Source organism: Rattus norvegicus, chromosome 1 (genome assembly GCF_036323735.1).
Source record: "Rattus norvegicus strain BN/NHsdMcwi chromosome 1, GRCr8, whole genome shotgun sequence".
Taxonomy (NCBI): Eukaryota; Metazoa; Chordata; class Mammalia; order Rodentia; family Muridae; genus Rattus; species Rattus norvegicus.
The window spans coordinates 14,313,220-14,329,978 of record NC_086019.1 but is presented as its reverse complement, the minus strand read 5'-3'; the positions used below and the strand labels follow the sequence as shown (position 1 = coordinate 14,329,978).

Below are 16,759 nucleotides of genomic sequence, written 5' to 3'. Positions count from 1 at the left end.
ATTCCTGTAGCTTCGTAGTACAGCTTGAGATCAGGGATGGTGGGATTCCTCTGCAAATTCTTTTATTGTACATAATTATTTTAGTTATCTTGAGAGTTTTCGTTCCTATGAAATTCAGTATTGTTTATTCAAAGTTGGTAAAGAATTATATTGGAATTTTTATGGTACCTGCATTGAATCTGTACATTGCTTTTGGTAAAATGGCTATTTTTTTTTTTTACTATGTTAACTGTATGAATCCATGAACATGGGAGATCCTTCCATCTTCTGATATCTTCTTCAGCTTTTTCAAAGACTTGAAGTTCTTGTCATACCAATCTTTACTTGTTTGGTTAGAGTTGCACCAAGATATTTTATAATCTTTGTGACTATTGTAAACTGTGTTGTTCCTTTGATTTCTTTCTTAGCCTGTTTGTAGTTTGAATATAGGAGGGCTCCTTTTTTATTAGTCTTGTATTGAGCCACTTTGCTGAAGGTATTCATCAGCTATAGAATTTTTGTGGTCATTTACCTGTACTATTATATTATCTGGGAATAGCAAGACATTGACTTCAAGATTGTATCCCCTTTATCTCCTTTCATTGCTCTAGCTAGAACTTTAAGTTCTATATTTGAATAGATATGGAGAGAGTGGACAGCCTTGCTTGTTCCTGATTTTACTGGAATTGCTTTTTTTCCCATTTAATTTGATGTTGACTATTGGCTTGCAATAAATTGCCTTTATTATGTACATTTAGGTATGCACCTTATATCCCTGATGTCTCCAAGACTTTTATCATAAAGGGGTGCTGGATTTTGACTTTTTTTTCAGTATCTAATGAAATTATCACATGGTATTTTTCTTTCAATTTACTTATATGGATTACAATGACAGATTTTTGTATGTTGAACTATCCCTGCATCTCTGGGATGAAGCCTATTTGGTCATGGTGGGTGATCTTTGTGATGTGTCTTTGAACTTGGTTTTTGAGTATTTTGTTGATTATTTTTGCATCAATGTTCATGAGGAAAATTGGTCTGACATTCTATTTCTTTGTTGAATCTTTATGTGGTTTGGGTATCAGAGTGACTGCGGCCTCATAAAATGATCTTGTGGAATAATTTCAGTAGTATTGGTATTACCTCTTCTTTGAAAGCCTGGTAAAATTCTGTGCTAAAACGTGTTTGGCCCTGAGCTGGTTTTGGTTGCAAGACTTTTAATGACTGCTTCTCTCTCTTTAGGAGTAATAGGTGTATTTGAATTGTTTATCTGATCTTGATTTAACTTTGGTAAGTGGTATTTATCAAGAAAATTGTTCATTTATTTTAGATTTTCCAATTTTGTGGAGTATAGGTTTTTGAAGAATAACCTAATGATTCTTTGGATTTCCTCAGTGCCTGTTGTTGTTATATCTCCCTTTTCATTTCTGATTTTGTTAATTTAGATTTTCTTTATCTGTCTTTTACTTAGTTTAGATAAGAGTTTATCTTGTTAGTTTTCTCCAAGAGACAACTCTCTGTTTCATTGACTCATTGCACTGCTGTCTTTGTTTCGGTTTTATTGTTTTCAACCAGAGTATGTTTATTTCCTGCCATCTACTGCTCTTGGGTGTGTTTCCTTCTTTTCCAGAGCTTTCATGTGTGCTGGCTAGTTGGTAGTATGAGAACTCTCTACTTTCTTTATGAAGACACTTATACTATGAAGTTTTCTCTTAGCACTGTTTTCACTGTTTTCCCTTGTTTGAGTATGTTGTACATTAATTTTCTTTGAATTCTAGGGAGTCTTTCATTTCTTCATTTCTACCTTGACTCAGTGACTATTCAGTATAAAGTTGTTCAGTTTCTTCAAGTTTGTAGCTTTCTGTTGCTTCTGTTATTCAAACCCATGGTGATCTGACAGGATACATGGTGTTATTTCAATTTTCTTGTATTTGTTGCAACTTGCTTTGTGACCAAGTATGTAATCCGTCTTTCAGAAAGTTCTGTTTGAGAATAAGCTATATTCTTTTGTGTTTTTAATCTTGTCTGTTTGCTCCATTATTTCTCTGTATAATTTTTTTGTCTGGATGACCCGTTCATGGTTTCCGTGTTTGATTTAAACATTAGTAATGCTTCTCTTACTAATGTGGGTGCCCTCGTATTTGGGACATAGATGTTCAGAATTGAGATATCATCTTAGTGGACTTTTCCCTTGATGAATATAAAGTGTGCTTCCCCATCTCTTTGGATTAATTTGGTTAGAATTCTATTTTATTAAATACAAGCTTGCTTCTTAGGTCTGTTGCTTGGAAAAGTCTTTTCAAGCTCTTTATACTTAGGTAATGTTTATCTTTATTATTGAGGTGTGTTTCTTGTATGCATCAGAATGAGTGATCCTTTTTATGCATCCTTTCTGTTAGCCTGTGTCTTCTTTTTAAAGGGGAATTGAGTCCATTGATATTGAGAGATATTAATGAGTAATGATTGTTAATTCCTGTTATTTTGTTGTTGATGGTGGTTGTGGTTGTGTATGTGTTTCCCTTATTTTGCTTATGCTGGTGTGAGATTTTTTTCTGTGTTTCATAGATGTATTTAGTCTCCTTGGGATGGAGTTGGCTGGACTTGTAGATAAATATTGCTTGAATTTGAGTGTATCGTGGAATATCTTATTTTCTCCATCTATGTTGATTGGAAGTTTTACTGGGTATAGTAGTCTAGACTGAGACTTGTGACCCCTTAGAGTCTGCAGCATTTTTGTTCAGGCCCTTCTGGCTTTAAGAGACTCCATTGAGAAGTCAGGTGTATTTCTTTCTTTTTTTTGTTTGTTTGTTTTCTTTTCTTTTTTTCGGAGCTGGGGACCGAACCCAGGGCCTTGCGCTCGACAGGCAAGCGCTCTACCGCTGAGCTAAATCCCCAACCCCAGGTGTATTTCTAATAAGTCTGCCTTTATATGTTACTTGGCCCTTTTCCCTTGCAGCTTTTCTTTCTTTGTTTTGTGTAATGTTGTTTTGATAAATTGTATAATGGGACCAGGGACTTTCTTTGCTGGAACAATCTATTTGGTGTTCTGTAAGCTTCTTGTTCCTTTATATGTGATTATGTTTTTCACTTCTCCCCTTGTGGGTCCCAGCACTGCTGCATACCAAATGAGGAAGGACGAACTGAGTTCACTGTCCACATCTTCCCTTGGTGTGTCTGGATTCCATACACAGTGGGCAGAAAAGAATGGAGTGAAGTCCAGAATGGTGTGTGAGTAGGATTCCAGTCTGACAGTGAATTCACAAGGTGGGCAGGTAGGGAAAGGGGGTTCTGGAGGTCTCAATGTTAAGCTCTTTAATGTTTCAGTTCTTTTAGAGAACATTCAATGAAGAAGCTCTCTCAGACGGTATTCAACAGAACAGCTTGTGCACACACCTTTATTCAGGGTGGGCTTGTATGCGTATACTTTTTTGTGTTTGAAATGCAATTGTTTATTAGTAAAAATTACTAAGTGGCACTGTGTGTGTCTCCCCCACATTTTTGTGAAAAGACATTCTGGCTCCAGGATGTTCTTAGATACCCAATCCATTGACACTAAGCCTATTTATTACAAATACCAAAGTATCTGCAGGAATTGTAAGCACCTTTCTGAAACATCTAGGTCCCCCTTAACACCAATATGTAAACACTATCTAAAAAGTTATCAGGACAGGAAAAGTCCAAATGTGTTCTGTGCAGAGTTCTCTGTATATATTTTTGCCTTATTGGTGTGGAATATGAAAATGGAGAACAGTTATTTGCTTTGGAAAAATTCTAAAGCTTGGGTTCTCTGATACAGGCAAGGCAAGAAGCTGGGTCAACTCTGGTAACTGGCATGAGTGTAGTAATTTGCATTCCGGTGGTTTAAACTGAGATAGCCCCGATCGGGCTGGTCACATTGTGAGTAGAAGAAGTCTTTCCCCAGAAAGTGAGATGGAGCAAGTCTTTGCAGAACAGCTTTCTAAATACAGGTCCACAGAACCATCTGTTACACTTCTTCAGTCATAGAGGGGGTCCTCTGTGGGTAACATTCCACGGCAGGTAGAGTTGCCTCTGATGTGAAGACAAAGGTTAATGAAAGCCATGTGATTTTTATGTTCTGGAGAGTACTGAAGTTCTCCAATTGAATGTTGTGTTAATACTTCAAAGGTATCTTCAAATGCTTGACCCAGACCGTCTTGTTCAACAGTAAGTCATTATTCATGAATCGAAGAGTCTTGGGTTGAGGAAACTCAGCAGCTAGTGAGCATGTGCATTCTGGCTTGCACAAGGCTCTGGGTTCAGCATTAAGTTCTGTCCAATGCAGTTTAGATGCCAGTGCAAGATGGAGACAAATTCCTCCTCTGGCATCCTCTGTATGCATATACTTTTATTTGGGGTGATCCAGGGCTATATATGGATGTTGGAGAGTGGGAAGGAATTTTTAGGGTAGATAAAAACATTGGCTAGAGTTTAAAGTTCTGTGAATGCCTCATTTGTATGGAGAGGCATTCCAGGAAACCCAGGTACTTGCTAGATGTGTTTTTTTTGGGAAGTCATGGTGGGTGGGCATGTTGAAGGTCTGCCAAGGACTACTCAGTCTTCCCCAGATAGAGGGTGGGGGCAGTCAGGATCCCTGTCAAGTTCAGAGAAGGGAAGGCCCTGCTAGTAAAGGTAGTCCTCCATTTTGCATGGAGCTCAGATGAGCTATCTGGTCATGGTAGACTTCAACCTTAATTGCCAGGGTTTCCCCACATTTATAGGCATGTTCGTCTTAAGGTTAGGACAATTTTCTCCTATGATTTTGTTAAAAATATTTTCTGGATCTTGAGCTGGGGTTGGATTCTTCTCCTATCTTTATTTTCTTAGGTTTGGTCTTTTCTTTTTTTAAAAAAAAATTTTTTTTATACTCTAGTCACTGCACCTCCTCAGTCCCCGCAACTCATAGTTCCTCATCCCATTCCTTTTCCCTCTTGCCTCTGAGACGGTGTTCCCCCCTCTACCAGGCCTCTCCCTTCCGAGGTGGGGGGACCTCAAGTCACTTGAGGATTAAGCTCATCTTTTGCCACTGAGGCCAGGCCAGTAAGACCGACCTCTGTTACATATGCACCAGGGGCCTCAGACTGGCCTGTTTATGCTGCCTAGTTGGTGGCTCAGTGAATGGGAGCTCCCAGGGGTCCAGGTTAGTTGACACTGCTGGTCTTCCTATGAGGTCATTCTCCCTTTCAGCTTCTTCACTCTGTCCCCTAATTCAACCTTATGGCTTTCCAACTTCAGTCCAGTGGTATCTGCCTCAGTGTCAGTCAGCTGCTGATAGGGCCTCTCAGAGGACAGCTGTGCCAGACTCTGATCCGTAAGCACATCATAGCATCAGCAATAGTGTCAGGCCTTGGTGCACCCCGACCCCATGAGATGGATCCCAAGTTGGGCCGGTTATCGCACTGCCTTTCCTTCAGTCTCTTCTCCATTTTTGTCCCTGCAGTTTTTTTAGACAAGAACAATTCTGGATCAGAAATTTTGACTGTGGGTTAATAACCCTGTCCCTCCACTTAAGGCCCTATCTACTGGAGGTAGACTCTTTGAGTTATTTCTCCCCATTGTTGGGCATGTGGGCTAAGGTCATGCCATTGGGTCCTGAGAGTCTCTCATATTCCGGTTCTCTGATATTTCCTAGAGGGTTCCCCTACCTCCCCCTCCAGGCTGCTTATTTTCATTCATTCTCTTGGCCCTCTGGGTTTCTCTCCTGACCCCTCCTTACCCCCCATATCTGATCCTGTTCTTCTTTCCCCTCCCACTCCCCTCTTTTACCCAGGTTCCTCCCTCCCTCTGCCTCCCCTGATTATTTCCTTCTTCTTTATAAATGGGATTGAAGCTGCCTCACTTGGGCCTTTCTGCTTGGTATACTTCTTATGGTCTGTAGGTTGTATCCCAGGTACTCGATACTTTTTGGCTAATATCCACTTACTAGAGTATATACCACGCATTTCCTTATGGGTCTGAGTTACTTTACTCAGAATGATATTTTCTAATTCTATCTATTTGCCTGCAGAATTCATGATGTCCTCACTTTTAATAGCTGAATAGTATTCCATTGTGTAAATGAGCCACATTTTCTGTATCCATTATTTGGTTGAGGGACATCTGGGTTGTTTCCAGATTCTGGCTATTACAAATAAGGCTGCTTATGAACATGGTGAAGCATGTATCCTTGTGGTATGGTAGTACATCTTTTGGGTATATGCCCAAGAGTGGTATAGATAGGTCTTCAGGTAAAACTATTTCCAATTTTCTGAGGAACTGCCAGATTGTTTTCCAGAGTGGTTGTACCAGTTTGCAATCCCACCAGCAATGTCCTTCCTCATTTTGTTTGATAACTTTTGGTTGAAAGTTTATTTTATTGGATATTAGAATGGCAACTCCAGCGTGTTTCTTTGGACCATTTGCTTGGAAAAGTTTTTTCCTGTCTATTACTCTGAGGTAGTGTCTGTTTTTATCACTGATTGTGTTTCTTGTATGCAGCATAATGCTGGATCCAGTTTATATATCCAGTCTGTTAGCCTGTGTCTTTTTATTGGTGAATCGAGCCCATTGATGTTGAGAGATATTAAAGACAGATGATTGTTAGTTCCTGTTATTTTTGTTGTTGGAGGAGTGTATCATCATGTGTGTATGATTCTCTTCTTTTGGGTTTGTTGTGAAATGTTTACTTTCTTATGTTTTCTTGGGTAGAGTTAACCTTGTATTGTTTATATTCAGTTTTGTCATGGAATATTCTGCTTTCTCAATCAGTAATGATTGAGGATTTTACTGGATATAGTATACTGGGCTGTTATTTGTGTTATCTTAGGGTCTGGATGACATCTGTCCAGTATCTTCTGGCTTTTAGAGTTTCTGTTGAGAAGTCTGGTGTAATTTGATAGGTCTGCCTTTTTATGTTACTTGACTTTTTCCTTACAGCTTTTAATATTCTTTCTTTGTTTTGTGTTTTAATCATTATATGACAAGAGGATTTTAGTGTTTTAATCATTATATGACAAGAGGATTTTATTTTTAGGTCTAATCTATATGGTTTTAATCGTTATATGACAAGAGGATTTTATTTTTAGGTCTAATCTATATGGTGTTCTGTAGATTTCTTGTACATTGATAGCCATCTCTTTCTTTAGGTTAAGGAAGTTTTCATCTATGATTTTGTTGAAGATATTTTCTGGCCCTTTGAGCTGGAATTCTTCATCCTCTTCTATTCCTGTTATTCTTAGGTTTGATCTCTTCATTGTGTCCTGAATTTCCTGGATATTTTGGGTTAGGAGGTTTTTACTCTGTATTTTCTTTAACTGATGTGTCAATATCTTCTATGGTATCCTCTATGCCTGAATTCTCATTTATTCTTTCTATTTCCATTTTTAGTTCTTGAACCATTATGTTCAATCCCTTTACAGGCGTGATTGTATTTTCCTGTATTTATTTAAGGGATTGATGTGTTTCTTCTTTTAGGGCTTCTATCTGTTTGCCTGTGTTTTCCTGCATTTGTTTAAGGGAGTTCTTTATATCTTTCTTAAAGTCCTCTATCATCTTCAGGAGATAGGATTTTAGGTCATTATCTTTCTTTTCAGGTATGTTAGGGTATCCAGGAACTTGTTATGGTGGGAGAACTGGGTTCTGATGGTGACAAATTGCACTGGGTTCTGTCACTCATGCTCTTGTTCTTGCCTTTGGCCATCTGGTTCTCTCTGGTGTTAACTAGCCTGGGTGTCTTTGACTGGAACTGGCTTCCTTGGAGGCGATTAGAGCTGGTCTCCTTGGAGAGAGGCAGCAGTGTCTCTGGTTAGGGCAGGCCTCCTGTGCCCTTGTTTACTGCAGACTTCCTGGTATGCTTGAAGGCTGTAGCATTTGGATAAGTATCAGGAAGCCGATCTGACTTGGGTGGGGAAGTGGGCCAGAGGAAGGCGGAACTGTGGGTGGGGGTGAGGAGGTGGGCCCTGTGGTTGTCCCCGCTGGCATGTGTACTTGGGTGAGATTCTCACCTGTGTCTTTGGTTTCTATGGACCTCCTGGGAGGCAAACAGGCTGTAGCATTTGAGCAGTTATCAGGTTGCTGAATTGGTCTGGGTGGGGAAGTAGGCCAGAGCAGGTTTGGTCTTTTCATAGTTTCCCAGATTTCCTAGATATTTTGTGTCAAGAATTTTTTAGATTTAACATTTTCCTTGACCAATATATCAATTTCTTTTATCATATTGGTCTTCAAGTTTTACTGCAGGAAGAGATACCATGACCAAGGCAACTCTCGTAAAGGAAAGCATGTATTGGGGGGACTGGCTTACAGTCAGAGGTGTAGTCCATTATCATCATGGTGGGAAGCATGGACAGATAAAGACAGACATGGTGTTGAAGAAGGAGCCAAGCGAGAGTTCTATATCTTGATCTACATGCATCTATGCAGCAGAAAGAGACTGTGCTATACTACTAGGTGTAGCTTGAGCAGAGTGCACCTCAAAGCCCACCTCCACAGTGACATACTTCCTCCAGTAAGGCTGTACCTACTTTTACAAAGTCACACTTCCTAATATGCCACTCCCAATGGTTCAAGCATTTAAACACATAAATCTGTGGGGGCCATATCGATTCAAACTACTACAATATTTTCTATGCCTGTGATTCTCTCTTCCATCTCTTGTATTCTGTTGGTGATACTTGGCATCTGTGGTTTATGTTTCCTTACCTAGATTTTCCATCCCCAGGATTCCCTCTATTTTTTTTTATTGCTTCTATTTCCATTTTCAGGTCTTGAGTAGTTTACCTATTTTCTTTTCCTTTTCTTGACTCTCTTGGCTATCTTTAAGGGGTTTATTAATTTCCTCTTTAAGGGCCTTTATAAAATTGGTCTAAAGGTCATTTTCTTGTGCTTCACATGTCTTGGGATATCCAGGGCTCACTGTAGTAGGAGAGCTGGGCTCTGGTGAGACCATTTTGCTTTGGATGTGGTTGATTGGGTCCTGATGTTGGCCTCCAGGCATCTGGGTTTGGAATAATTATAGATTTGGTATCAATTTCTGAGTTCATCTTTGTTGGATGGATGCTTTCCCTTTCTTTGTTTCCTTCCTGATCATCTGGTCTCAGTAGCTATAGTCCTGGTGACCAGCAAGTCCTCAGGTCCAGTAGGGTGTCTCTGCTGGGGTCGTGGTGGCCTATATAAGCTCTGGCATTTTCATGGCCTGTGTGAACTCTGAGGTTTTGAGTGCCAGCATTGTCCCTGGGGTTCTGAGAGCTGGTGGAGCCTCTGGGATTCCAGGTACCAGCGTGGCCTCTGGTAGAGCAGTGGGCTTCAGTTGGAGCTGTGGGCAAAGGCATATCGATGAGGGGAAGGGGGTGTTGTTGGGGAAATTGGACAGGCCCTAAGGGGTTTTAGTGGGCTGTGGGTAGGTTCTTACCTTGGGTCCTGAGTACTGGAGTGGCCTCTGGTAGAGCAGTGGACTTCTGCTGGAGTTGTGGGCCAGGTATGGAGTGAAGGGATAGGTGATTTGGGGGAAACTGGACAGGCTCTACGCAGTGTTGGTGGGCTATGGATGGAGTCTGGGGTTCAGAGTGGCCTGTGGTAGAGCAATGGGCTTCTGCTAGGGTTGTGGGCTTGGGTATGGAGATGAGGGTTGGGAAAGCTGGGCGGGTTCTGAGGCAAGGTCTTACTTGCAGTTTTGGGTACCTTCATGGCCTCTGGCAGAGCAGTGGGCTTCTGCTGGAGTTATAGGCCAGGATCTTTTCCAGATGTCTTTAATCTGGTCTTCTATGTTGGTAGAACATGACCTGTGAAGAATATGCAAATATTCTTTTAAAATTGATGTTTGAACATTAAGCATTTGTATGATGGTTCTTGTAAGAAATACTAACGTTTCACTGTAGGTTTCACCATGAAAACATTGCAATAATGGTAATAGGAATATTCTAATGCAGAAAACTTTATGATTTACCTTAAATCTGATACTTTTCATACTGTGCATGTGGGTTGCATCAAGTAAAATTTTAATTAAATACCACTAGCAAGTCATCTTCGGATGTACAAGAAAGCTCATCCAAAATTGCTTAGCATTAAAATTCATTATTCAGAAGAATAATGCTTAAAATCCTCAAATTGGCTTTTTGGTATTGGCTCTGTTTTTGGCAAGTTAGAGCAAGTACTCTAGCACTAAGTTTCGGTTTACATTCAATTTCTTAAAAGACAAAATAAATCTGAAGAGTTTGGAACTTACTATTAGACATTAAAGAGATCAGAAAGCTCTTTAAATAAGTGGAATTCTCAGCTTGTAGAGATTTGCCTCTTGAAAATATAGACTTCCAGGTCAAGTTTCTGTTTGGCTCAAAGATGTAATATTTCACCTCTTCAGTGACAACACAGTCATGCCTTTGTATCATAGATGGTTGTTTCTGTACCTCCTTGTGGATTCTTAAACTCACAAATACTCAAGTCCTTACACAGTCACTCAGTATGTGCCTGTGCTCTACTCGCTCCTACTGCATGCTTTACACACATATTTTATTATTTAAATTATATGTATGTGTGTATGAGTATATAACATATTCAGTATGGCTTGGTCCTGGAAACAGATTGGGATGATGAAGAAATAAAAGCCAGACACACGGGGCTGGGGATTTAGCTCAGTGGTAGAGCGCTTACCTAGGAAGCGCAAGGCCCTGGGTTCGGTCCCCAGCTCTGAAAAAAAAGAACCCCCCCAAAAAAAAAAAAGCCAGACACACAGATATCTACAGAAAGGCTGGGGTCAGGTGGGCTGTGCATGTTCTTCTATAGACACCAGCATGCAAAACAAAATCCCAGCATGTGTTTTATGTACTACACAGGAAAGGAGTTGGTAGGACATCTACGTAAAGGAGCAGTCATTCTGGAAGAAGAGATCGTAGTTGCTGCTTTTGCATATACTGTCAACATTCACATGCTGACTAGAGGAGGCTTTGTTAATTCTCCAAACCTAACCCAGGGGAGGCATTGCCAATACCCATGGGTATGAAGTATTGGGGTCCTTCTCAAGACTCACAGCCTTGGTTGCCTGCTAAGGCCAGAAAAGGGTCAAATCCCATGGAGCTGGAGTGACAAGTGGATATGAGCCGTTTGGTGTGTGGTCTGGAAACTGACTCTAGTCCTCTGCAGGGGCAATGACACTCAACAGCCGAGCAGTCTCTCCAGCTTCCTTCTGCACACTTGAAATCATTTCTTGGTTACTTGCCATGCCCAACGCAAGGGGCATGAAAATGGAAGTCATTCTTTAGTACTGAGGTAATAGTAAATATTAAGTGGAGAAAATTGTTCAGTACAGACACACCTTTCTCCCCCTGAATATTTTCAAAATATGGTGGGTTGAACCCATGGATATAGAATGTATGGCTAGCTGTGCTTTCTTTCCAGTGGTGGGTGAAGCCACTTAAATGTAGTGTACAGAGATGTTGTTACACTATTGCATTCAAACTCATATAGTCTTCATGAAATCTTCCAGTCTGGCTTGGATAGGCCTGTCACATCAAGAGTTACCTGAGGCCTAGATGGCTACCTGCAGTTGCTTGAGGGAGATTCACTAAAAAAAAATTTTGGCAGCCCCACTCCTCAAACATAGCTATCACTAGAGCTCTAGGCCCATTCTACCTTCAGGAGGTGGGTGATCCTTTCTTAGATCCCTTTGCCTCTTTCTGGAGGGAATCAGAGCTCCACCGAGGGCAGTTCCTTTCCACTGTCCTGATTTCCCACAGCTTTGTCAATCAGTCTCTTTAGAATCTCATTTGGGGATTTCTTTTAGAAAAATCGATGCCAAAATGACAACGAACAGGAAAGTAAATATCTGAATCATAAGATTTAATTAGTATCCTTGGAGGTTGGTAAAGATCCTTTCTTTTCTTACCCAGTTGAAATGGGTGATTGTCTTGGTATTAGACAATGTTTATTAAACAGGATACTTAGTATTTTGCTTGAAAATTTTCTTTAATTTTATATCTAAGGATGTTAGCCTGTATGTACATACATGCACTATGACATACCTGTATTCATGGGGCCCAGAAGAGGGTGTCAGAATCTCTGGAACCGGAATTATAGACAGATGTGAGCTGCTGTATGGATGCCAGGAACTGAATGTGGCTTTCCTGGAAGAATAGCAAATGCTTTTAACTGCTGATCCATTTCTTTATCCCTTTTATAAATAAAAGGCGTTGTTTACATTCTAGAGCTTGGGAAATATAACATGAGCTGCCATCAAATGTGATGTCTGATAAGGGACCACTTCTTACAGATGGCAGAAGGGTGCACAAGTTCCTGTGGACCTCCTTATAAAGGCCCTGATTCCACTCATGAAGGTTCTGTCTCTATTTTCTAATAATATCCTAAAGGTGTCTTCTTTTAATGCTCTCATCATTGAGGTAATGTTCCAGCATATGGGTTTGAGGAGCACGCAAACATCTAGATTGTTATTATTAGTTAAGATTAAAAGAACTATAGAATGTCAGATAGAAAGATTCCTTTCTCAACCCTCCTACTATAATGTATAGAAAGGAAACAAACACAGACTGTGGTTATCCTAGAACACTTATGAAGGTGTCCAGTTGTTTCGGACACTAATAATGTCAAGTGAGCAGCCATAATACTAAATTTTCATACAGAATGGGAACTGACTTAACTTGGTCCTTGTGTACCTTGTGAGAAATGCCAAGTTAATGTCAGATGTGTCTCAATCAAAAGTAATTCCTTCATGCTATAATTATAGCGTGTGAAACATAACTACTTAACCTGTCCTTTTCTACAAAGATTTGAGTATACCATCAATCCAACTTTTGATAATATTATATTGTTGGCTTTTTAAAGTTGTTCTTCTTGTACCTATTGAATTTAATCCAAGGTTGTGTTTCTTTGTTGAGTGGTTCTGTTAGATTACAATGCTGACTGGATTTTTTTTTTAAATCTATCTCATCTGTATTTACCTTTTAAAGCAGAATGTGATTGGGCACTGTTATTTCTACATTCACAAGCCTTGCTGAGTTACAAGACCTAGGGGAACTTAGGGTTTTGTTCTCCATACTTTGGAAAACAAGTCACTTGGGGAATCCCTCTGTCAAGTTGTTTTAATGTGTGTTTAATTCTATGACTAGTACATGCAGAATTAACCACAGGAAATGAAAAAAAAATTAAGATGAAACTTAAGCCATCTTAATTTGGTCTACTAAGGAATCCAGCTCAACAGCTAAACACTGCAGACCACATAGTTGACATTAACAGTAGATTACATTACATCTTTCAACAAACGTTCTGTCAAACTCTTGAGTCAAACCTATAGTATCACAGTATCACATGTAGAAATGTTTATTTTCATGCCACACATTTTTGTTTTAAATGTTAACAAAAATAAACAAAAACCGTGGAAAATGCATTATCAGAAGGAATGAAGGTAAGCATCAAACACATAGTTCTGGGGAAGCCAGGTCTACTTACATGCGTGATGTGTCGTCATCTCCTTCCAGGGGTAGCGTTTCTTCAGTTGCAGCAGCACTGGTATCATCCATGGTAGGATCATCCTCATCAATATCTAGACCCAGCTTGATCATCCTGTAGATCCTGTTAGCATGGGTCTGGGGATCTTCCAGACTGAAGCTGGAGACAGGAGTGCCGTTTCATACAGCACTTCTGGTTTTCCTTCATCCTGGTGCAGTAGTCCTTCAGAGAGACCATCTCATCCCCAGAAGCAGATGTGTAGTATCTCACCAGCTCTGAAAGCTTCTTCCGATTCTGAGAGTCTTCACGAACTCCAAGCTTTATATTTTTTGAGAACTGCTCATAAAACTTTTTGTAGTTCTCTTTATCTTCAGCCAGTTCAGTAAATAGTTCTAAGCATTTCTTGACCAGATTCTTTCTGATAACTTTCAGAATTTTGCTTTGTTGCAGCATTTCACGGGAAATATTTAGAGGGAGATCCTCAGAATCCACCACCCCTCTGATGAAATTCAGATACTCAGGGATTAACTCCTCACATTTATCCATGATAAAAACTCTGCGAACATACAACTTGATGTTGTTCTTTTTCTTTCTGTTTTCAAACAGATCAAAAGGAGCGCATCTTGGGACAAAAAAGAAGAGCCCGAATTCTAATTGTCCTTCAACAGAAAAATGCTTTACTGCCAAATGTTCTTCCCAATCGTTGGTTAAGCTCTTGTAGAACTCTCCATAGTCTTCATTCATAATGTCATCAGGATTTCTGGTCCAAATCACCTTTGTTTTGTTGAGTTCTTCTTGATCAATGTACTTTTCCTTTATCTTCTTCTTTTTCTTCTTGTCACCATCCTTCTCTTCTTCTTCTTCATCAGAACCAACATCTTCTATTTCAGGCTTGTCATCAGACTCCTTTTCTTCTTTTTCTTTCTCTTCCTCTTTCTCTTTCTTATCTTCAGCCTCATCATCGCTGACTTCCTTGTCACGTTCCTTCTCCACAAAGAGAGTAATGGGGTAGCCAATAAACAGAATGTTTCTTCACAATTTCTTTTATTCACCTTTCCTCCAAATGCTCACTTTGGTCTTCTTTCAGATGCACGATAACCTTTGTTCCATGACCAATTGGTTCACCTGTGTCAGTCCTCACTGTGAAGGATCCCCCAGCTGAGGACTCCCAGGCGTACTGTTCATCATCATTATGCTACGTGACGGCAGTCACTTTCTCAGCAACCAAAAACACAGAATAAAAACCAACACCAAACTGGCCAATCATAGAGATATCTGCACCAGTCTGCAAAGCCTCCATGAAGGCTTTGGTGCCTGACTTGACAATAGTGCCAAGGTTATTGATCAAGTCAGCCTTGGTCATTCCAATGCCAGTGTCCACAATAGCGAGGGTTCGTCGGTCTTGTTTGTTGGGAATGAGATTAATGTACAGCTCCTTCCCCGAGTCCAGTTTACTAGGGTCTGACAAGTTCTAGTATCTGATCTTATCCAGAGAGTCTGAGGAGTTGGAAATGAGCTCCCTCAGAAAGTTCTCTTTGTTCGAGTAGAAAGTGTTCATGGTCAAGGACATTAACTGGGCAATTTCTGCCTGAAAGGCAAAGGTCTTGACCTCCTCCTCCTCCTCCTCCTCCTCCGCCATTGGTTGGTCTTGGGTCTGGGTTTCCTCAGGCATCTTGACTGAACGAGCACACATAAAACATGACTAACTGCACCGGGACACTGAAGCAACTCTACTGGATTGTTTTTAATACAACAATAAAATAGGTAAAGACTGACTCTAGGTTTTTGCTTCTTATTTATATAACTAGAACTTAGGGAAGCCTCTCGGGTCAGGAGATATCTCTGATTATTTGTGCGCACGCACACACACACACACACACACACACACACAGACACACACACACACACACACACACACACACAGTCTCACATGTGCTAGAGTTGAAGACACAGTTCCCTGTATGTGTGATGGAGACATTCTGTCTATTATGCTGCCTCAGAACACTTAACCTATCTCTTTGCCAGGGCCACCCTGCCTCAGTGATCTCTATACTAGGTTACGCCCTCTTGAAGGCATAAAGTGAAATATCTAATAATATTGAAAAAATCACAGCCACTACCTATCCTCCTCATCTATTTCCCACGTTTTACTTTTCTTTCTTTGAGAAAGGGTTTCACGATCCCAGGCTTGCCTCAGATTTGCAGTGGGGTTGAGGATGACCTCAAATTCTTGATTCTCAAGCCTTCGCCTCCACATTCCAGGATTACAAGGATACTCCACAGCACCCAGTTAATGTTCTGCTAGGGATCAAATCCAGGATCTCATGCATGTTAGGCAATTAGGCTAGCAACTAACTACATCTCCAAAACCCCAGTTTTTTCCCAAGGTACTTGGGACCAGCTACCATACAATATAATGTGTTTATATGTCATGTTATTGTCTGTTTTCTCTACTAAACTTCAAACACTGTTGTATACTAATTTCTGTCTTTAAAAAAAAATCACTGCTGTATGACCTGCTTTAAGAAAATACCTGCCACAAAGGAAATGCTCAGTATGTGTTTGTGGTGACTATCAGTTGAAAATAGGAAGGACTGTCATCAACTGAGGAAAGGCGTTTATCTTCATTGACAGTTCTTCCTTGAGAAGTATGTATCTAAGAAGATATTAGATAAGATATGAAGGCCTTTGCAGGTTAGGAAGGTTATACAGAAGCATCAGAGAAACCTGAATAGTATAAATACATAGCAAGTTATAATAGCAATATCTTTATAGTACAGTAGCATTTGTGGTGCTATATTAGAGTGTATGGGACTGAGTAATTTGTAACAACCAGAAATTAGCTGATAGTTGTGGGCCAGGAAATCCAAAGTGAAGTTACCAGCCTGTTTGGTGTCTGGTGAAGGTAGCCATCTTCTAAGACGTTCAACTCTGAGCCATTTTATAGGCATTCGGCATCGGTTTTTAAGGAGATAGGCATTCAAATTATAGCCGTCAATGTATGAGAAAAATTCCCTGAAGAAAAATGAATGCCTTCTTTCATCGAAACCATCTCTTGTCATATTTCAGTAAGCATTTGTTTCAGGAAGGCCCTCTCAATATACACTCTAAACTTTCTCTAAGTATAAGCAAAACCCCTCCCAACACGATTTGACTGTTAAAGTTTATTACCTATCTCTGAGACTGTTACCTTGTTGTCTGGAGTCCCGTTGGATTTGACCAAATGAGGTACCTGACACGGACCAGTGAGGGAAGGGAACGCGATTATCTTCTCTACTTTCTCTGTGTTCATTACTTTTGGCCTTTCCTGAAGCCCTATTCCACAATGCCT

The 16,759-nt window shown here is 40.2% G+C and overlaps 1 pseudogene; it reads right to left on the bottom strand.

Moving 5' to 3' along the window:
- Positions 1 to 13,539: 13,539 nt before the first annotated feature.
- On the bottom strand, positions 13,540 to 15,932 carry Hsp90aa1-ps2 (heat shock protein 90 alpha family class A member 1, pseudogene 2; annotated as a pseudogene).
- Positions 15,933 to 16,759: the final 827 nt, after the last annotated feature.